Source organism: Dermochelys coriacea, chromosome 1, assembly GCF_009764565.3.
Source record: "Dermochelys coriacea isolate rDerCor1 chromosome 1, rDerCor1.pri.v4, whole genome shotgun sequence".
Classification (NCBI taxonomy): Eukaryota; Metazoa; Chordata; order Testudines; family Dermochelyidae; genus Dermochelys; species Dermochelys coriacea.
The window spans coordinates 290,956,280-290,979,569 of record NC_050068.2 but is presented as its reverse complement, the minus strand read 5'-3'; the positions used below and the strand labels follow the sequence as shown (position 1 = coordinate 290,979,569).

The 23,290-nt window shown below is 41.7% G+C and overlaps 1 protein-coding gene across 1 annotated transcript in view; it reads left to right on the top strand.

Annotated features, from left to right (window-relative positions):
• TBC1D30 (TBC1 domain family member 30) overlaps nucleotides 1-23,290 on the top strand; it is an 80,145-nt gene that overhangs the window by 7,134 nt on the left and 49,721 nt on the right.

The following is a 23,290-nucleotide window of genomic DNA, read 5'->3' as shown; positions in this document are numbered from 1 at the left end:
AGTTGTGAGTAGTTTATTTAATTAATATGGCAGTATTTCAATTAAACCCTTGAATTTCATAGCATGAGACTTCTAAACAAGTTCTAAAATCGAGAAGCTAGTTTATGCTATTAGATTCATGTACCTAGTTCCCATTGAAGTCAATGGGAGTTGCATGTGAATCAGTTAAAAAGAATTGGTCCAAATTGATAAGATATGCTACAATATTCCAAGATGTATGCATTGAAGAAGTTATCTCTCTCACAAAGTATGCTCTGTAATGCTTTTTCAACTTTAGCATAGGGGAAACATGTTGATTCTGTTTGCTGTGTTTAATTGTAAACTTTTGTATGGCTGGGGGGAGATAGTAAGTGCCATTATTTTCTCTTCATTAGTAACTGTGTGTTGTATGTATGTTTTTCATTCCAGAGTAGTATTACTAGTATGCCATTTCTTTACGAAGTGGATTCAGAACTATAGATATTGTTAGGAAGCTTGAATATCAACATCTGTCATTTATGCAAGGGTTTCAAAATAGGAGCTGTGGGGAAGAAGAGAAATGTTGCTCTCTGAGTGTTAGTTTTTTTTCTCTGACTAAACAGAACATTTTTGTATTTAATTTTTGATCATTGTCGAAAGGCACTAAACTACTTTCAGTAGGTTCTTGTACAGTGAAACTGTAAAATGTCATATCTAAAACCATGTCGTACCTTTAGAAAGGATATATGAAAATTACCTAACATTCAGTCTTATGTTTTTATTAACACGCAGCGTGACAGGTACAGTAAATGTTCAGGTAAAGTAAATAAAAGCATGACCACTTACAAAAATGCCTGCAGCAGCTTTGAGGTGCATGTAAAAGGTTTATTTTAAAAACTTACTGTAGTGACATATGTGGTGTAGTTAAGGGTTTGTCTGGTTCTATTGTAAAATTAAATCTTTGAGCGTTTATAAATGTCGATGTGCTCTACATGAAATTTAGCAAACGAGTTCTCAGTCAATATATAGTACTTAAAATTCATGTGCTTCCTCTAATCTCTCCTTTTTCCCCAGAAAAATTTTCAAGGCCTCAATTCTGTAAATGCTTCAGCACAAACATAACTTTAACTTTGTGAGTAGTCCCAAGATTGGGTCCTAAATTCTAACAGTGAAATCCTGGCCACAGTGAAGTCAATGGCAAAACTCCCATTGATTTTACTAGATTCAGGATTTTTCACCCTGAGTGTAAAAGAACTGTGAATCTGAGTTTTAGATGTTTTTGTTTTTATTCATATTATTGGAAAGTAGCACCTTTGTTTGAAGGAAAACAAACTAGCTATCCCCGAGAAAGCAATTTCAGTTTTGAAATATGCAGTTATTTAACAGCTGTGTGTGCGTGTGTGTGTGTGTATGTTTGAAGTCTGGTTACAGGCATGCAGTATATCTAGGGCCCTACCAAATTCACAATCCATTTTGATCAATTTCACGGTCAGAGGATTTTAAAAATCGTACATTTCATGATTTCAGCTATTTAAATCTGAAATTTCAAGGTCTTGTAATTGTAGGGGTCCTCACCCAAAAACCAGTTGTCTTTGGGGAGGGTCGCAAGGTTATTGTAGGTGGGGGTTGCGGTACTGCTACCCTTACTTCTGCACTGCTGCAGGTGGTGACGTTGTCTGCAGAGCTGTGCAGCTGGAGAGCTGCGGCTGCTGGCCGGGAGCCTAGCTTTGAACACGGAGTAGCTGCCAGTAGCAGCACAAAAGTAAGGATGGCATGGTATGGTATTGCTATCCTTAATTCTGCAGAGCTGGGCCCTCAACAGCCACCACTCTCTGGCCACCCAGCTCTGAAGGCAGCAGCGCAGAAATAACAGTGGCATGGTGTAGCATTGCCACCCTTACTTCTGTGCTGCTGCTGCCGCCGAGGTGCTGCGTTCAGAACTGGGCTACCGGCCAACAGCTGCCACTCTCTGGCCCCCAGCTCTGAAGGCAGCGCAGAAGTAAGTGTGGCAATATCATGATCCCCCTAAAATAACCTTGCAACCCCCCTGCAACTACCTTTTGGGTCAGGACCCTCAATCTGAGAAACGCTGGTCTCCCCTGTGAAATCTGAATAGTATGGGATAAAAGCACACAAAAGACCAGATTTCATGGCGGGGGGACCAGATTTCACGGTCTGTGACACGTTTTTCATGGCTGTGAATTTGGTAGGGCCCTAAGTATAGCTCTTTAAATTAGGCTTTTATATTTAGTAAAAGTTGTTTAATATTGTGGTAGACATCTAGATACACACACAAAAATCAGGAAGTTCAAATGTATCCCAAAGCAATTGTAATTTAGTCATCTTTTATGTTTAGGATGTAATCCAGCACTAACTGAAGTCAGTGGAAAGCTTCCTGTTGGCTTTAATGGGCTCTTGATCAGGTCCACACAGTGTTAATTCTTATGCCTTAATGTAAAAATACTAACACCATATATGTACAGAATTACATTTGCTGTGGGAATACAACTTTGAATGATCTGACATTTGTGCATCTAAAATCTCAGAAATGTTATGGCATTAACATAGATTTTTCCGCTTGTCTTCAATTTTTAAAAAGACTTTTTAGAATGTACAATTATTGTGATGACATTGAAATAAATGCATAATATGAAATAACCAAAATTTAACTGAATTTATTTTAGTGTATAGTGCTCCAGTTATACATACGCTCATGAATGCATATTTTGTCTACGTGCCTCAGTACCTATTAAAAAAATTAGTAGAAATCACTGGACATAGTACATTATTGTACTAGAAGCATAACTTATTTTTGAAACTCATCAAAAGTTCTTGTAATTGAAAGCCAAGTGCACAGCAAGTTCAAATGTTGTTTCTAATGGACACTGAATTTCTTTTTCAACTACATTTTTAAATATCCAGTTTCTGATAGAAGAACCAATAATTATTTTTAAAGTATTTAAACAAAAATGTTTGTAAGCATCAGAAAAGATTTATAATAAAAATGTATTCTTGCAATGTTTTTGTTATGGGCAGTAAAGCTTTCTAATGTGCTGCTTCATATTAGTATTGCAGTGTCTTGTATTACTAATGTTTGTGTCAAGAACTCATTAAGGCAAATTGGGCAAACCACATTGCTCTCTAAAAAAATGTCTAAAAAGATTTTCTTAGTGACAGGCTAAAAAATTGTTTGGAAACGTAAGTTAAGTCATTTAAAATATTGCCTAAACCTACTTATTTATACAATGGCGCCATGTCTGGTGTACAAAGTTTCACACTATGTTTGTGCTATATGTAAAAAAAAATGCTGCACACAACAGCACTGAAATTTGCATCTAAAGCTAAGAATCCAGTCTTAATTTGCCTGTGATGTTCAGATGCTCAGTGGCCCCCTCCCACATATAATAATAGATCAAATGCAACCAAGTACCGTGGTGAAATAGTTAATGATAGTGATTCTGCCTCAATTCCGAGCTTTGTTTACGTGATATAATTCAGACTCTTAACTGAACATGGTAATCAAATTCATCCCTTATGCAACTCCACTTAATCAGTTGAGTTATATGACAGCGATAAATTTGGCCCATTATTTTGTGGCTAACCATACTATACACTAGTCTATTCCTCTGCAGTGAATAAACTGTCAAAACCTTTTACAATGATCATTTAAATTCTAAGTGATAAGAGTTTAAAATTTAAAACTTTTATTATACCATGCAGATAACTACTGGATGGATCAAATACTGAGCTGGATTCACTCTCAAGCCTCTGTTGGAATTCATTAAATACTTGAAGTATGGTCTTCTGGCAGCTTTAGAGGCTCATGACTGACTTTATTATTCCAGGGCCATCAAGAATCCAGTTCAATGCACATAATAGTAACTTCTTTGGTAGTAAAAAGAACTAATAGAACAAGTGTGGAGGAATGAACTGTCCTCATGCATGTTGCAACATTGGATTCTAACAGAATGCACTTCATATACTTAGACATTTTGTGTGTTGATATAAACATTTGACATTGGCAGATGAAATGCATTTTGATTAGAAGTATACATTGCCAGGGTTCTGTTAGACAGTGGATAAATGCTAAGAACAGTATACCATGTTGGAGTTTTAATTTGAAATAATTAGTGGTTGACTACCTTTATTTCAATGGAATCTGTTTGGGGAAAAAAAAATGTTAAGGGGTAAGTCAGTGGGATAGAATGTCATAGTGGTCTCCTGATGCCAGGTATTTTTTCCAAGCAGACACTTACCTGTAATTTATTAACTTTATTGTATTTATTTGGTATAGTAAGAATGATTCTGGGGCATTATAGATGTCCATTAGGGATGAACTACTTCAGGTCCACATTTGTTGTATGCACGAAAGTGCTATAAGCAAACAATGCTTGCTTAATCACAAAGAATACTATATTTATATCAATCCAGGATTCTAGAATAGAATTCAATAAAGAATAAATGAAGGGGCATGTGTCTGTGTCACATATCTGAAATTAGAAAATTGCCGAATATTATGTTGGCAGTTCTCATTCAGAGAATGTGTAAGGGTGACACCTTTTTTTCTCTAATGAGATTACACTAACTTTTTGTTTGCTTTCTTGACAGTATGCTTGTTTCGCCTATTAAATTTCCTTTCTGAGTGGCCAAAGTGTAAACCAGAGTTTTTTGAAACGACAAATTTTAACCCCATAGTCTTTTTTTTTTTTAGAGATGTATGAGTGGCTTAATTTTATTTCCATTTAACTTTTGTTTGTAAATAAAGAGTTAGCCATCCATCAGTTAGATTTCCACACATTTAATTTGGTTTCCTAATAGGGGTGTTTAAAACTAAAATTATTGCATAAACTAGATTGAAATTTATGTCAAAGTAGTAGCATTTTCTTGTATTTTTCCCTTTGAAGCAATATACTTTCTTAGCAGAACCAGATGAATGAAATTTCCTTTCTATGAACATTTTTATGAGATTTAATAGTGAATAAAATTATTCATGAAGTTACAAACTTTTCTTTTGATATGTTTTAAAAAGATATTAAATATTTTCTGTTGTAATGCCTTTTTAGAAACTTAAAAATAAACTATTTTATCAATGTTGCAAACATTGTTTTCCTGCAGAGTTCCATTAAAGACACAATAAATATGTTAGTTTTTCAGGTTTTCCCCCCACTTCTCCTGGTTTCCTATCCAGCCTCCTCTGTCAAGTATTGAACTGTTGAGCCAGCAGGGGGAGCTAGAATATTTTATTTCATGCACAAGTGAAGACTTAAAGGTTGTAGTCTTTTTTCATTTTTGTTTTCTTTTGTTTTTTTCCCCCAATTACAATGATGGCAATATTGTCCCTCCTTTTTATTTTTGTTTTTGTTTTCAAAGGATTCAGAATTGACTTGCAATATGGCATTTCTTAGATTGGTCTGAAATACGTGATCAGACATGAACCTCATTGATAAGTATTAGGCACAGATTGATATTTTTAAATTGTATTCATGGAGAGTGTATTTGTCTGCAGAAATAAGATATAAAACAGGTATAAAAATAATAGAAAAATGTCTTTAAATTTATAGCTGACACTGGTGAATTCACACACACATAACCTTCCAGGTCCCACTTGTTCTCAGTCCTAGTCTCCCTCTCCCTCTCCCTCCGCCCCCAACTCCTTATCCAGTGTCTGTTTTTCCCTTAGTGGCTCCCTGTCTCCTTCTCCCCACCACACCCCAGCTCCTGATCCTAGTCTTCCTGTCCAGTCAGTCCCAGTCTTCACCTTCTAACTGCCAGTCAGTTTCTTTATCCCCTCTGACCAGTCACAGTCTTACCAAGCTGCGTGTCCTAATCTTCTCCTTTCCCATTCTTGCTGTTCTGGGTCATGTCTTCTCTCCATTAGAGTCAGACAGATTTTTCCTCCATATTGCCTATGTATCAGTAGAGAGGTCATTGAGAGCAGTGGAGAGAGAGGCTCCCTGCTCTCAGTTCTGGTGTCTGGCATCACCCTGCCCTGAATTGGTAGAAACACTCCTGGTGAGGACATGCATTACCGACAAAAAAGCAATGTGGACATCAACCACCGCAGTAATTTCTGCGGTGGCTGTCAGTCAACCTAACATAGGTCAACTTAAGTTTATAGTGTAGACAAGCCCTTCGAAATCTAAGATTACTCCTGGAGGAATTCTTCATCACTGCGTGTGTGCAGAATTCATGTCCCCCACAGATTTCTTAGCTTCCCTGCAGAAAAATGACTTTCTGACAGAGAAGCAAAGGGAAGCTGCAAGAGCAGTCATGCACCACTCCCTAGCTGCGCATGTACATCGTTTCAGGCATCTGGAGCAACCAGCGGAGAGGTAAATCACTGCAGGGCTGGCGATACCCCAGCCAGTGGCTCCTACCCTGAGCTGATAGTCAGGATCAGCTGATAGTCTCAGCTAGGCTGGAGGCAGAATAGGACAGGATTTCCTCTTCCCCTGCAAGGAGTGGATGGGGCTGTGTCAGACCCACCCCCAGAAATCTTCCTCAGCTACAGGAAGCTCAGCATCCTCCCCTGCTTTCTGCCCCCATCACTCCTCAGCTGCGGGGGGGGAGGGGGTCACTGTCTGGGGAACTGCTTCCCCATCTGCCTAACACTTGTGCATCCGGACCTCCCATACCCAGATACCCCCATCATACACCCATACACCCAGAACCCCCCTAGCCCTCCATACCCAAACCCCACCCCATTGAACCTCCACCCCTGCATTTGGAGCCCCCTGCACCTGAACCCCCCACCTCCACACCCCCACCCTTGCACCCAGAACACCTCCCACTGAGCACTCTGCACTCAAACCCCCACCCTGACAAGCCCCACCCCCCTGCACCATCCTGAGCCCACACATCCTGATCCTCACACCACTGACCCCCAATTAGCTGCACCCAGACCCCCACCCCACCAAGTCCCACTCCCCCAGCACCCAGACCCCCCTGCTCAGACCTCCACACCCAGACCCCTCCACTGAGCCCCAAGCACTTTCACCTGGAAGCCCCTGCATAGTCCCATTGCCCCTGTACCTGGAACCCCCCCAGTGAGCCTCTGTGCATCCAGATTCCTTCCCCCCCCCGGACCCTCCACAGAGTTGCCTGCACCCAGATTGTCCCACTCAGAATTCTCTTACCCCACACCTGGATCCCCCCACACTGAGCCCCTCCACACTTAGATCCTGCCTGGTTGAGGCTGCCTGCCCTGCACCTGGTGCAGAGGGGCAGGGCCCCAGGGTGTTTCTGGGGCAGGCCCAGGCCTCCGTGCTGTATCAGGGTAGGATGCAGCCTCATGACTGAGTCCATGTCCCAGGGCTGGAGAGTGGGGAGGCTGCAGGGTGATCTCCCACTTTCATGCAGCCAGTGGCCTATGTTCCCCACTGCCATGCTAGAGACTCTGCATTTATTTATTGACAAATACAACTTGCAGAATTTTAAAATATTGTGTGCATCACTTTTAATTTTTTGGCCAGAATGCCCTCAGGAGTATAAAATCATGATGTCTTTCTCTTGCTGTTTCCTCCACAAACTTGAGTTAAAGATTAGTAGTATGCATCTAACTTGTCTTTAGATGTCCAAGTGAGCGTGAAACAGATCACTCACTTTGAAAAATACCCCTTATTGTCTATGGGTTTGGTTAATGGACTTCAAAACGAACACACGCAGTTCTGATGTGTGAAATAAAGCAAATTCTCTATAGTAACTTTTTACAGAAACAAATTAATTGAACTATTCAAAAATATGTTCTCTTCTGATGCAATTATAGTAGACTGTTTGGTTGTTACAGAAATTGATCTCTGATGAGGCATCGTCAAATGATTCAACTGGTTAAGTGTGTCTGACCTTTCCCTCTCTCTCCATTTGTATCTGTCTATTCAGTCAAATTACTATCACCTGCGCTTCAAAGGCATTATGAATTTCATATCTTAGATACTGAGTCCTTTAAAAATACAGACATAACTAATGTTGAGTGTGCTTGGTTCTCTTCTGTCTCAATGACTGGTTATTATTCTAATTCTTTTTGATCTTCTGTCCTGCATGGGTCTATGAAGAATGGGGAATAGAAAGAATCATACACCTCACATACAGAACAAATCATATTTAGTTGCTTTATTTGACTGGTATTGAGGATGGGCTATCATGATTGCTGTTTGCTCTTACTCTTTTTTCCCCCTTCCCTTGGATTTCAGGATTGGTTGCCTGTTTGTAATAAAAAATGAAAATGGAATGTTGTTACACTCCTATGCTTTTAATTAGTCTCTCTCAATACCAAACACTTGGTTTCTCTCCATGGAGTGAAGTTAACCCTGGTACAGAGGGATAGTCAAGGCACTCAGCACAACTTTAAGATTTGCATTGGGGCTACTTGAGGGTGAGCTCGGAGGGCTTTAAATAGGGCATCTGTGGCCACTACTGGGCTTCTTCATCCCCTGAATGCTATGGAGAGAGTTTCTATATCCCCACATGGGTTGGCAAGGAGGGAGTGCTGGGGCAGCCACAGATAGGGGACCATAGAAATCTATATTTAAGCAGATCTAGTGGCCCCAAACATACTGTACTTGGCAACTGTAAGTACTGGTCTATAGGCTGTAGTTCTGCTGTCTATACCTGTGTTGGGGGTGGTAGATTTCATCTTTGGATCCAACCCCTGTATTGGTTCCAGTTACTCAAACTGTATGTGGATGAAGTGAATGTAACTGTTTGTGCAAAATATTTAATGAAGCTAAAGTAACACTCAATGTTATCTAGCATAGAAGCTAGTACTGAATTGTGCAGTAGTTAAAAATAGTAAGGAAAAAATGTTTGAAAAGAGACCACTACTATAACAAACACAGAACTGTAAAATAATATGCCATTGGAGTATTATATTTCCTTAAGCAGTGGCTATAGCTATCCCAGACTTCAGGGAACTTGAAAGCACGTTTTGTTAACCAGTTCTATTGTGGTTAGAGCCTGGGCTCCTGGGATGAGAAGCAAGCTTTGTATATTATATTCCTTTGACACCTGGCAGAAGGTACTGTAATTGAAACACGAAATAGGTGTTATGGTAACTCTGTGGCCTAGGGGACTATCAACAGCACCCTTACACCATTATTCCTTGCATAGCTGTTCATGGGGAAGTGTTGAGGTGAACAGCTGCTTGTTATATTTATAACACTTGACAATGTATATTATGCTGGGAATGCTAAATATCTCTGTTAGTGGGAGAGGGAAGAGAAATAAGAGTGAATGCTATAAAATAACATAAAAGTCTAGAAGGAGGTATAGAATATTGAGCAACAAGATGGCCACTTGTGGGAATTATAAAATATAAAACTCTGTATGACCAGCCATTTTTGTTCATAAACCTCTCTTTGCCTACAAATGTTGAACGCTGAGTACATTATAGTAGTGCTTTAGAGGGTGCTAAAGCATTTTACAATCTCTGTGCACACTATACCACTGAAATACAGCTACCTCTGTACTTGGGGTGGTGTCCAGCTAGTATGCAGAACAGCCTAGGGGAACATTTAGGCAACAGAGATGCCAGGGTTATTTCCTATTCTTATCAAAAGTATCCTGGGATCTTTAATGTGTACACAGTACAGGTAGGACTCTGAGAACTGACGAGTATCCGTTATTTAACAGTCTCAAGTACAACTCCCTGACCAGCAAACATAGTGGTGAATCATTGTTACATCTCCTGAGGGATTTCCCAGTAAGAATTTTCTGCTTTTGTTTCAGGATATAACATTCTCATTAATGGTGCTATAATGTGTGCACGTTGCCTGGGGCATGTGCCCTGGGTATGTACTTTGTGTGCAGTTCAGGTTGGCAATGAATCGTATAGGTTTATTTTGTTCTGACTTTCAATCCTCCAGCAAAGAGGAGTATTACTAATTCAAGTGAGGGAAGTACCATATCTAATTTCCTTATGCTATTTCTCTGGGCTTACCTGTTGCTAGCCTTTTGTGCCGGCTGATGTCATTGTATAACACACCCTGGCTGGCTAATTCAGAACATCCACTGGCGATCTATTCTTCTGCTATCTAATATTTTCCTTTTAAAGGAAGCACTATCTATAGAAATTTAATTTAACAATCTGTTGCAACCTCTCTCACTGTTACTTACTAATGAAATTCTGTTATTGGGCAATTTTAGATCTGGAATTCTTCTGAGATCACTTTAGGCTCTGGATCTAATTTTCATTTCTTTGCTATCAAGAGGAAGAAAAGGTTCTTTGTGCTTTTGGAGCTAAATGCTTTACTCTTTCCCTCTCTCTAGCCAAAAAGGAAAAGGCACAAATGTGTGCTATGCCTGGGTCATTCATATGAGACCTAAAACATTTCCTGTGGTCTCGATACTTGCCAAGGTGGTCCTAACACAAAAGGTGTCAGAAACCAGTGTCTAGAGCTGTGTGGGAACCAGCTTTTTTATTTTTGGGGGTGGGGGGGAAGTTTTGTGATTTCAAAATTTCTTCCATTGTGGAACAGAACAAGACCATTTTTAGAAATTTCCTGCAGACCAGAATTCTGAAAAAAATCTGGTTTGGGTCAAGTGAAACATTTGTTTTGATAAAATATGGAAGATTTTGTTCTGATTATGGCTTTTTAAGTTTACATTTTATAATATCAAATTTTAAAAAAGAAATAGAGTAATTTAAAAATGGAAAATAAAAAAGTTTTGAAAAGGTAAAAAGTGTAATGTTTTGACTTTATAAAACCACTTTTTAAAATTTTTGTTTAGAAATTAATTTTTGTCAAAGGTGACAAGTTTCTGCAAAATGTTGCACTTTTGACAAATCAGCATTTTACAATGAAAAAGTGTTCCATTGGAAAATTTAGGGCCAGGTCTACCAGTGGCCTTCCTGTGAGTAAAGAAGCAGTTCCCTCTGCAGCTCATTTCCAGGAGTCTCTTAGGGTACGTCCACTCTGCAAAAACAAACAAACAAAAAAAACACACCCTAACCAACCAAACAAGAAAAGGTGGCAGCAAGTATCATAGCTCTTAAGGTTGCCAACTTTTGTCATATTTGAAAACCGGACACTCCAACAGGAGTGCTGGAACCTCCTCTTCCCCTCCAAGGTCCAGCCCCCACATTCACTCTTCTGCCCCTCCCCCTGCCTCCATCACCCACTTGTCTGCAGAGGTGGGACTGGGAGCTGCAGCCACCTGACACAAGTAGGAGGCGGCCTCGGCCGAGTAGGGGCTGGCACGTGTGATGACCCGGCACCTCCCCGACTGCAGTAACCAGACTTTAGGTGGCTGGTCAGTAGCTCTTTTGACTGGAATTTCTGGTTGAAAACTGGGCACCTTGCCATCCTACTCATAGCCTGGATGTACAGACTTAGACTTGTGTGGCTCATGCTATGGTGCTAAAAAATAGTGTAAATTTTCCTGCTCAAGCTGGAGCCTGGGCTCTCTTGCTGGGTTTTAGAGCCTGAGCACCTGCCACCCAGAAATGTCTACACTGCTATTTTTAGTGCCATAGCACAAGCCCGAGTGTGTAGACCCTGGCTCTGAGGCTATGTCTACGCTACTGTGGTAAGTCAACCTACGCGATGCAACTCCAGCTACGTACCTTAGGTTGAGTTACTGTGTGGGTGTGGGGGGAGGGGAAGGGTCAGCGGCAGAAACTCTCCCGTCTACTTACCTTACTCTTCTCATCAGGGGTAGAGTACAGTGGTTGACTGGAGAGTGATCTGCTGTCAATTTGGCGGGTCTTCACTAGACCTGCTAAATCAACCGCCAGTGGATTGATCTCAGAGCGTCGATCCTGGCTGTAGTGTAGACATATCCAGTGACTTGTTGCTGTGGTGGTGGTTTTTTTCCCCAGTGTAGGTGTACCCTAAGTAATTCTGCACTGGGACTTCCTGGCTGGTTCAGATTGCTGAGGAGCCAACCTTTGTTCCTTGAGCCAGCTGTGCGCCTGCTGCCTGTTTCAGGCTGTTGATGACCCTCCTACTCTCCTGTGCAAGTGTTCCTTTCAACATCCCCCTGGGCTGCCCCTAAGTCCTGCTTCCTCCTGTAATCCCCAGCTGCCCCTGCTCCAGTGTGTCTCTTCCAAATCTCTCAGCGTATGTCTACACTGCAAAGAAAAACCCACAGCTGGGCTGTGCCAACTGATTTGGGCTCCCAGGGCTGGGGCTGTTTCACTGGAAGCCTGAAAATCTACATAGCAGTTACATAGCCCCTTAGCCCAAGTCAGCTGGCACGGCCACCCTCTTGGTGTCTAATTGCTATGTAGGCATACCCTTAGACCCTGGAACCTCTCCTACTTCTACCTCTGCTATAGATACCTCCAGCTTCTGCTCCTTTGCCCCACCTTAATGAATCTCAGCCCACCTACCCCTTCATCAGCACAGCCCTACATAAATCCCATACAAAGCAGAGACTAGCACAGAAGTGTAACATGGGACTTTTGTTGGGTTGGGTAGCTGAGGGGGGCTGGATAGCATGCTCCTCACAGAGCTCCATTCCACCCTTTCCATGAGCCCTGGCCCTTTGCTAATGCCTCAGTCTACCTTGACCTAAAGTGCACCTTGCACTACTGCCTCGGTAACCATCAGCAATAGCCCTGCTTCCCACTATGAAAAGCTGTGATGCCCACATGGCTTATGTCCTGCCCAGACACCTGTTTCCTCTGGATGTGCTTTAATTTCTAACTAGAATGTGTGCACTTGCTTTACCTAATTTGAAGAATAAATTGTTTCTGTTTAATGCAATAATACTGCCTGTTATGTAGCTCAGCACCCTACTTTTTGCCATTGAACATAAAATATATGCAGGTCTTAAATTCCCTCTAAGCTACGCTGCTCGGTGGCCACCTAGCAGGCTATCAAGTGTCCCTCTCCTCACTGCCATGCTGTTGCTGCCCTCTGCCTTGGAGCTGCTCCCTGGAGCCTCCTGCTTGCTGTGCTGGGGGAGGGATTGCTGATGTCAAGGTGTCCCCCTGCCCCCATCCCTGTACCCCATCTCCACAGAGCAGTGGGGTGGGGAAATGTCACGACAGGGTTCAGGGTGGAGGGAGCTTGCTGTCAGCTGTTGCTGTGTCTGAATGAGCCTCTCTACTTAAAAGGCCAGCGTACTTAAAGGGGCAATGCGCCTCTCTCTCTCTCTCTCTCTCTCACACACACACACACTCTCACACCTCCCAACACATACTTGTGTTGTTGTTGTTTCTTGATACTTGTTTCAAAGTGTGTTGTTTTAGTTTTTGACTGGTCTATGCATTTCATAATTCTTATTACTCTCTTACGCTTAAATTTAATTCTTTGAGTAGTGAGTTCTAAAATGCCTAGCCCGTCCTGCCTGGAGTAATTATCCCTACGGTAACTTTTAAAAAAAATATATTATATCTAGATTTTCGGTTTCTACTGATGGCGGACATCCACACATTACCTCGATATGGTGCACATAACAAAATTCATTTCGCACATGGATGGAAAAAATTAGAGGGAACTCTGTGCAAGACCCCACATATTCTGAGATACTATGGCTGTACAATTCATCCTTTCCTGCAAAACTGTGTTCCAGAATCTAATATTTCTTTTTAGTCCTTATCGTTATAAAGAGAACCTTAAAAAAAGTTAAACAAATGTAACTTATGACCAAGCTGTCTTCATGAGTCTGCAGACTGCCCAAAACAATAGCTCTGGAAAATGCAAATCACTCTGTTTTTGTCCATGGATTGTTAACTGTGGATCCTAGAGATGACTCTTACATTTAAAACATTCCAGTGCTGATCACTTTACCAGAAACATCCAGCTTTTGTGCTTATTCCACCGTCTCAAATTGCCTCCATCTCCTGATGTGCTAAAGCATTAGCTATCCTCTACCCAGCTGTCACAATTTCCAGTTCTCCCTGAAAACATCTGCACTGCTCTTATGCATTACACAAAAATTGGCTGACTATCAAAAGCTGAATGCGGATACACAGTAAAATAAATGCTATTTAATAACAAAATAAATAAGAGGCTACAGTACTTACTGTGTATTTGAATATTTAATTCAATAAAACCCTTCAGAATCTGGTATGTTTTTGCTGCAGAGTCTAGGCCCAATGTGTTGTGGAGTACACAGGTCATTAAGCATATGTAAGTTTAGAATTCCTGGATCTCTGCCAAATTTATATCCTTGACCTTTTGGGACTAGCGGTCATGAGCATTATTTTCTTTGACGGTCTGTTAGCTATCATGGTAACACTGAAATGGTAAATTCCATTCTATTTTATCTATTCACTTTCAATCTTAGATATCCATTTGTGGAATTACACTCACGGTTTGACTTCTTACCTTCTGTTCCAGATTCCTCCATCTGAACACATTATTGGGCACTGGTACAAGCTGGTGGTTGACTTCATATTTTTTTTATGATTATTCATCTGATGCATGTGAATTTTGATATATTTGCTGTGAAACATATAAGTGAGTGTGTCTTAATAAACTGATATATAGTATTTGTTGTATGATATATTTGTATTAATATTTAAGGTATCAGATTATTACCAGCATTCGGTTCAAGTACTATTTCTACCTATTGGTTAGTTAGCCAGATGCAGTGAGGCCTAACACAACTTGATGGCCCGTTTCAGCTCCTCTGTTCATTTTTTGAAAGTGTTGTGCAGGTTTCCTCTGAGGATGAGGACTGAGTGGTCAGACATAGAGGTCAGAGATAGTGATCACTTTGTGTTCACCCACAGGTGATGTGGTGTGTTCCTGCTTGAGTTCATTCAAGTTCATGTCTGCACTATGAAATTAAATCGACTTAAGTTAGGTCAACGTACAGCCACTGCAGTAATTAAATCAGTTTTGTGCGTCCACACTAGCTCCTTCTGTTGGCAGTGTGTGTCTTCACCAGGAGCGCTTGCACCAACTGTCATTGTGGGGCTCTTGGCTGCTGGAGCCCCCTGCCTGGCTCCGGCTGTCAGCTGGAACAGTCAATGCAGTGTCTTCACTGACACTGCATCAACCTAACTACACCAACCTAAGTGCTATGCCTTTTGCGGAGATGGCGTTATTAAGTCGGTGTAGTGGGTGACTTATATTGGTGGGAGCAACATTGTAGTATAGACTCTTACAGTGTTAGGTTGATGTAAGCTGCCTTATGTTGACCCAACTCTGTACTGTAGACCAGGCCTGAGTTAGTTTCAGACCTGAAGAAGAGCTCTGCGTAAGCTTGAAAACTTGTCTCTCTCACCAACAGAAGTGGGTCCAGTCAAAGATATGACCTCACTTACCTTGTCTCCCAGGGAATGTTCAAGGCATCAATGGACAGAACCCTGTTGATTTATGTGAAAACCAGAAAAGACGGATTTCCAGTAAAGTCACCATCTTGTCACTCAGTATACAGGGGTGAGGCACAGCTTTGAGGGCTAGAGTTTAGGATTAATGTGAGGGTTAGTTATGTATACAAAGTAGAATAGCTCTAACAAGAGAGATTGAGAGACCCAATCCAGAATAGTCAATAGCCCAGAGGTTAGGGTACCCGTCTTTGCTGTGGGAGGCCAGATTTAAGTCCCAGCTCTAAATCAGGCAGTGCCCTGTCCACCGACAGTTGGCTGTTTTTTCTCTCTCTTGTTTTGACCAGACATTCTTTCCTGAGTCTGAGAAACCTTGCCAATGAAAAAAACGTTTTGTCAAAAACTCCTGATTTTTTCCATAGGTGAAATTTGAAGAGACTGTTGATGGAGTAAAACTAAAAATGTCCAACAAACTCTGTTGGGATATTGGGGCTTTAAATGATACTGAAGAATTTAATCCCAGAAAACTGCATATTCTTCTTTGAGTGCTTGCACATGTCCATTCCAATGTAGGTAAGTGCACACCCTGACCGCACAGTGCTGGAATTTTTTCCCCTAGTGGTATACGTTGGGTCAGCTCCAGCACCCTCTGGTGCCACACACTTACAGCACCAGTATAAAGGGCCCTGCTAACCCTGCATCTCTTCAGTTCCTTCTTACCACATGTGACATGACAGACGATTGCTGGAACTTCTCTCATTGCTTCAGGCAAACTTCCCAGTGGTTTTCTGCTATGTCTCCTCTTTTCCAGTGTATGCAGTTGTTATAGTAGTGAGAGTTAGTCAGTTTTTTAGTTATGTATTTGTTGGACTACTTCGCACTCAGTTAGTGAGGTTGGTCCACTCCCTGATGCCAGGGCAAGCCTCGGTCACCGGGCTTCAAGCCCTGCGCTTCTTGCAGCAATGCTAGATGCTATTGAGTGACCTGGACTTGCATTGTCTCAAGTTCTTGTGGGAGTCTCATAGAAAGGGACCACTGCCAGATCTGCAAGGATTTCAAACCTCACACCAGAAAGGACCAGAAGGTGAGATTTAAGGTCCTTCTCATGGAGGCAGCCCTGAGACTCACTTCAGAGCCATGCTCAGACTTGTCACCAAGTACCTCAGCTTTGGTGTGGAGCACTCCCCTCATCAGTCATGAATCTCGGTGCTGGTCCCCATCTCCAGTGCCTACGAAGAAACATAGGAAGCAGCCAGAGAAGAGTCGATCCCCGGTGCCAAAGTCAAGCAGGTATGAGGACTGGGTTAAAGTGAAACCTGCATCAGGCTGCTGTTCCACCCTGACACTGCATCAATCAGTACTGGCAGCTCCAGAACCTATGCAGGCCCCACTGACTCCAGCGTTAGAGACACCACTCTCAGGCAGACAACACACCAATCAGTTCACAGTGCTGTTGAGATCAGGTCTAGGTGTAGCGGGAGCGGGGTCTCCACTGAAAGGTCTAACAGGGTTGCAAATCAATGCTGCCAATGCTGGGGCTATGAGAATCACCTGTGCCTGGTCCTGCTTGATTTTCATCAGAACCTTGTGTATCATCAGGATGGGGGAAAGGTATAATACAGGTGATCTATCCATGATAGCAGGAAGATGTCCTTAAGAGACCCCGGGCTTTGGCCTTGCAGGGAAAAGAACTGGTGGCATTTTCTGTTATCACAGGTAGCAAAACAGGTCTATAAGGGGAGTTCCCCCACTGTTGGAAAATGCCCCTTGCAATGTCCAGCTGAAGGGCCCATTTGTGGTGAGAGGAGAAAGACCTGCTGAGGTGATCCGCCAGCTGGTTCTGTGCTCTTGGAAGATACGACATCTGGAGATGGATTGAATGCATTATGCAGAACTCCCACAGCTGGACTGCTTCCTGGCGTAGGAGGGAGGAGTGAGTTCCACTCTTTCTGTTGGTGTAGAACATGGCAGTTGTGTTGTCCATGAGAACCAAAATGACTTTGTTCGTAACGTGGGGCAGGAATGCTTTACAGGCTAAATGGACCACACCTAGCTCCCTGACATTGATATGAAGAGAGAGCTCTTCTGGGGACCATAGCCCTTGAGTCTTGAGGGACCCCAAGTGGGTTCCCCAGCCCAGCGCTGATGCATCCAAGACCAGAGACAATAATGGTTGAGGCTGCGAAAAGGCACTCCTTCACCACAGACCATGTGGTGGTTCAGCCACCAAGTCAGTGAAGCAAGGACTTGAGCAGGCACGGTGAGCCCTGAATCCAGAAGATGCCAGGTAGGTGAATACACTGTGACACAGCCTCCTGTGTCACACTACATAAGTGCATGATGCCACGTGGCCCAGAAGACTTAGACATTTTCGAGCTGTTGGGACCAGGTGGATCTGGAGGGATCTTACCAAGACCATGATTGCCCAAAGCTGGTTTTCCAGGAGCAAGGCTCTTGCCTGAATGGAGTCGAGGACTGCACCAATTAACTATCCTCTGCATCGGGACAAGAATGGATTTCTGTGCGTTTTATCAGTAGGCCTAGGGCCTGAAAGGTCAATTGGATGAGATGGATGTTGGATTGAGCTTTGGACCGGCCTTTGACTAGCCAGTCATCAAGGTACAGGAAGACATAAACTCCCCATTTCCTGAGAAAAGCCACCACCACTGTTATACATTAGGTGAAAACCTGTGGAGTAGCCAACATGCCAAACAGAAGCCCTGCAGACTGGTAATATACCTGGTTCATGATGAATCTTAGAAGCCTTCTGTGGCTTTGGAAAATTGATATGTGGAAGTATGCTCCTTTAAATCAAGGGTAGCATACCAAGTAGGTCGAGATGTGTTGCACATGTCCATTCCAAAACCCACCCTCCTTCCCCTCTTATCGGAGTCAGCTGGTAAGAAGAAACGGAAGGGGCGCAGGGTCAGCAAGGCCTTTTATATCAGTGCTATGAGCGCGTGGCACCAGAGGGTGCTGGAGCTGAACCAATGGATACCTCTAGGGAAAAAATTCCAGCAACTGTGCTTAGGGCACGCACACACCTACATTGGATGGACACATGCAACACATCTCAAAGAACAACAGTTACAGAAGGGTTAGTAACTGTTTTTCTGTAAATTGCTTGCTTGAGTTATTCTGTGAAAGAGAGATTTCCTGGATCCTGAAGATCAAATGGAGGGAACAGCTGTCGGGGTAATTAACACTAGTAATATACTAATTTATGGAGAGTCAGGAAGTGCTAGCAGCTACTGAACTGCAGCTTTGCAAGATAGATTTGACTTTAAAAACAAGGTGATGTAAAACTGTATATCAAATTTAGTCTATTCAGATCTGTTTCTTTTTATAATTTTTACTAAAGAAGCTCTGGAGATGATGAAAAATGTGACAACTAGATTTTAAAATATTATGGTCACTGTAATTGCATTATGACTCTGAGATTGGTCATTTTAACTGAGTCTGCTGTGGACTTGCAGAGTAGAGTGTGTATGCCTTAATAACTGTTTGCCACGGGTTGCACTCACAACTTGGTAAGAATGTGAAGGCTGCATTTAATTTGAGTATACATTTTACAGAATACTTATTTACAAACAAAAATCCATACAAGCACATTCTTTTATGTATTTGTATCTTTCTTTGTGCAAGGCTGGAAACTGCATGTTGTGTTTGTCAGAAATCAAAACCTGTAGCTGATGAGCTTTGTTCCCTCTCTATGATGATTAAAGTAGGATTCTGTGAGCACTCTGATTTATATGTTGGATTCCACAGGCAGATGTAAATGGTATATCTTGTTGAGGCTAAAGCTTTTTCTCTGTCCCTTTAAGGGAATCTGTCATCAGCTTTCAGCAAAGTACAGTAGCTTTTAGTAAAATTGCAGTATTGACTTTGTGTCTTTTTTGACTGTCAGATATCTCCATCTCTCCCTTTTCTGGAAGCAAGAAGAGTTGAATTATCTACAAGTCCTCCATTTTGCTGTAGCAGTAGTTCTAGGTCGCTGGTGATAAGGGACATCCTTTCTTATAGAAAAACCTGATAGGAGTGTTTAACAATACTTAGCACTTTATATACTACTGTACATGTTCAAAGTGATGTACTGATAACCCTGGTGGGTTGAATATAGTAAAAACCTGTACCTGATTAGCTTTTAAGCAACCATAAAATTAACAGCTATTTAATTTTCAACATTTGGATTTCAGAATAGTCACATCAGTAAACTTGCCTTATAAAAGGAGAACATAAATCCCAAAGTCTTGTTTCATCTGCCCAGGAATTAAAATCAGAATAAAAAGAGTAATCATAATAACCTATTATCCTATGCTATTCTTATACATAGACCAAGAATCTGTCTATTGGTCCAACTTACTTTTGTTTTCAGTTGTTTAATATATTTATTGCTCTGATAGTTTCCACTAGGCATAAGGTACATATTTGTTGTTAGCCACAGTGTAAAAATCTAATTCTTCTTCTCATTAGAAATGTACCGGGTTAATCTAAAATAGATCTTCTTTAGCAAGATAATGAGTTGACATTTAGATGTATAGCAGTCTATTCCTGTTAATTCAGGTCCTTCAAATTGCATATTTAGGGCCACACAAAATCCTGTATCGGATCAATGCTGAATAATTGCTGGCTGTATTTTACAGAAGAGAATAGCTGTCAATATGTTCTACAAATCCAATCTAATCCTGCAGAATTTGACTGCTGAACTGTAAGATTAATATAATGGAAGAGGACATGTTTGATTATTTGAAGTGGCAGTTTCCCTTTTTAAAAAGGATCAGGGAAACTTTCTTATATTTTCATTTCTGATTATGTGAAGTATATAATCCATTAGATTACTATCCTGCAAAATCAGCTAAAGGGTGAATCAGTGTATCCTCTGGTATCATGACCTTTTTAAACTAAAAATGAGTGAACAAATTATTTTACTGCATAGTAATCTAGAGGCAAGCTATTAAATTTTTATTCTGACATCCTATTAAATTGTGGAATCTGACCCAAGAGTGAGAGAGATTCATTATATACAGTTGGAAGCAATTGAGAGAAACAGAAATGAATAGCAGGGATGGAGAGTTGAAGAGATTGCATTGGAATTTCTTTCAGTTACTAATCCAAAAGACTAAGAAAGCCACCCACCAAGAACCACCACCACTCTAACATGTATAAATGCATTTGCCCTGTAATGTTGTAAAACTCATTTGTAATTTAATGTTCCATGTTCCACCTGTGACTATATTGTAAATATGTCAGTGGAAGTTCTCAGTGCAGCTCTGGGGTCATTACTTTGATATTTTCAAGAGAGTCACCCTAAAGCAAACCAGAGTGACTTTGAGTCAGATTGTAAGTTTGTTGTCTTTATTTCTCCCTCCACCTTCTCCCCCCCCCCGCAACAGCTAATAATGTGTCTGTTTCCTTTGAAGCTGGGGCTTTGAGCAGAACCCAGATTCAAGATCTTCCCCACGCTGACAAAGAATCAAGTTAAAACAATTTATTGTAACCCAGTTTAACGTAGTTCATCCCACCCAACATGGATGGGACTAACCTGTTTTTGGCCCCATCCACACTGACTAGTGAAATCGTTGGGGGATGGTTAGGTTGTGCTCCCTAGAACCAACCATGGATCTCCCATCTTGCAAAGGTGGGGGTGGGGGCTCAGCTTTTTCCATAGTAGTCACTTGCTCTTCCAAACACTATAGAATGTGCTTTGTAGGTCTGTGGTCCATATGGGGATGGGGTCAGTGACTAGGTAGGCTGAGAGGAGTTGGGACTATATTAGTTTTTCCACTGAACCCCCTCTACAGTTGGATTTCTCCTTTCAGAGGGTCCTAGTGGCAGCCATAGATAGAGGAGTTCCCCTGGGACCAGGGTGCCTGGAGCTTTGGGCTAGCATAGAGATACAGGGCCTCCATGCTGATTCCTCCTCACCCCCACAAGATTTCTCTTGGGGATCCCTGTGGCTTGTAGGTGGGTCCTGCAACCTGTTCCACTGGGATGCACCCCTCTCCTATCTGGAAGATAGGTAAGTAAAAAACTGCACCAAAGGATTCTTGCAGAATTTTCCTTACTGCTCCATCCCTTCCACTGGTTTACTGCAGAAAGGGATGATCCAGCCCCATGTTAGAAACTGGGTTCTCTTGGGCAGGAATTGTCTCTTGATTGTAAAAAGAAAAGGAGGATTTTTGGCACCTTAGAGACTAACAAATTTATTTGAGCATAAGCTTTCATAAGCTACAGCTCACTTCATCGGATGCATTCAGTGGAAAATACAGTGGGGAGATTTATATACACAGAGAACATGAAACAATGGGTGTTACCATACACAGTGTAAGGAGAATGATCAAGTAAGGTGAGCTATTACCAGCAGGAGAGCAGGGGGCGAGGGGACGACCTTCTGTAGTGATAATCAAGGTGGGCCATTTCCAGCAGTTGACAAGATCGTCTGAGGAATAGTGGCGGGGTGGGGTGGGGAATAAACATGGAGAAATAGTTTTACTTTGTGTAATGACCCATCCACTCTCAGTCTTTATTCAAGCCTAAGTTAATTGTATCCAGTTTGCAAATTAATTCCAATTCAGCAGTCTCTCTATTTCCCCATGTTTAACCCCTCCCCTCCCCCCCCCCACTCTCCTGCTGGTAATAGCTCACCTTACCTGATCACTCTGATTACAGTGTGTATGGTAACACCCATTGTTTCATGTTCTCTGTGTATATAAATCTCCCCACTGTATTTTCCACTGAATGCATCCGATGAAGTGAGCTGTAGCTCACGAAAGCTTATGCTCAAATAAATTTGTTAGTCTCTAAGGTGCCTTTTTTGTGGATACAGACTAACACGGCTGCTACTCTTAAACCTCTCTTGATTGTGTGTCTGATGGTGCCTAGCCTAATTTGATGCTGATTTTTGATTGGTGCCCCTGGACCTACTGCAATACAAATAGTAAATAACATATGAAAACTTGCATGTTAAACAAGTTCCTTAACTTGTTTCCCAGTCCAGTGCAAAGGTGTCCTAATGTTTCTATAGCTATGACTGTTACTTTTTAATCAGAAGTCTAAAAAGTACTGATGGCTGCCTTTTGAAGTTGTACTCTCTGTGGAGAGATCTTGTAATACACTTTGGGGGACATGATTTGGTTTTGCTTTCATTTGTCATGTTTGGGGATTAAAGCCTCACTGTTTCTGCTATAGTAGTCCAGACTAATTAAGTTAGCTGTAAAATTCAATTTCTACACCAGCTGCCAAGCAAATAATCAAATTCAAGGAATAGAAGAAGAGCTCTATTTTAGAGCTGAGGGGTCTATAACACATCATGTGACTATCATCCCAATGCAAATATCTTTTTATATTTAATTACAAATTGGAACTGTCAAAATGGTTGTTCTTTGTGAGTTTTTTTTGCACATGTGCTGCTCCTTGTTCTGTTAATGTGGTGATTTATTTTTAATAAAGACCGTATGACATTAGTTAAAGTAGTGTTCTGTGACCTGAACATTGGTCAAAACACCTCATTTGTCAAGACAAAGGGATGTTTCTTAATATTCATGCTCATGATTTTAAGGAAAAATTTTATTGCATACAGGGCTTCTTTCAGGATTTCTTCTCTTTAATGTTCCCACAGGAAAAAATATTTCCATTTTGCAGCCCAGCGTCTCCCACAGTTCTTGACATCTAGGCTGCTCTCCTCTATTTGCAGCTCACAGAGGCAGATCAGAGTTTTGGAGCCACATGCTCTGGCCATGCACCCTCAGCTCCTGCTTGTTTCCAGTTTCTCTGTGTTTATGACAGGTTTCAGAGTAGCAGCCGTGTTAGTCTGTATTCGCAAAAAGAAAAGGAGTACTTGTGGCACCTTAGAGACTAACAAATTTATTTGAGCATAAGCTTTCGTGAGTTACAGCTCACTTCATCGGATGCATTTGGTGGAAAATAATCTCCCCACTGTATTTTCCACCGATTGCATCTGATGAAGTGAGCTGTAGTTCACGAAAGCTTATGCTCAAATAAATTTGTTAGTCTCTAAGGTGCGACAAGTACTCCTTTTCTTTCTCTGTTTATGGCAATGTGCGGATGGTGGTTTTTACAGCTCCCACCTTTGCATCTGCTGATGATCGACTT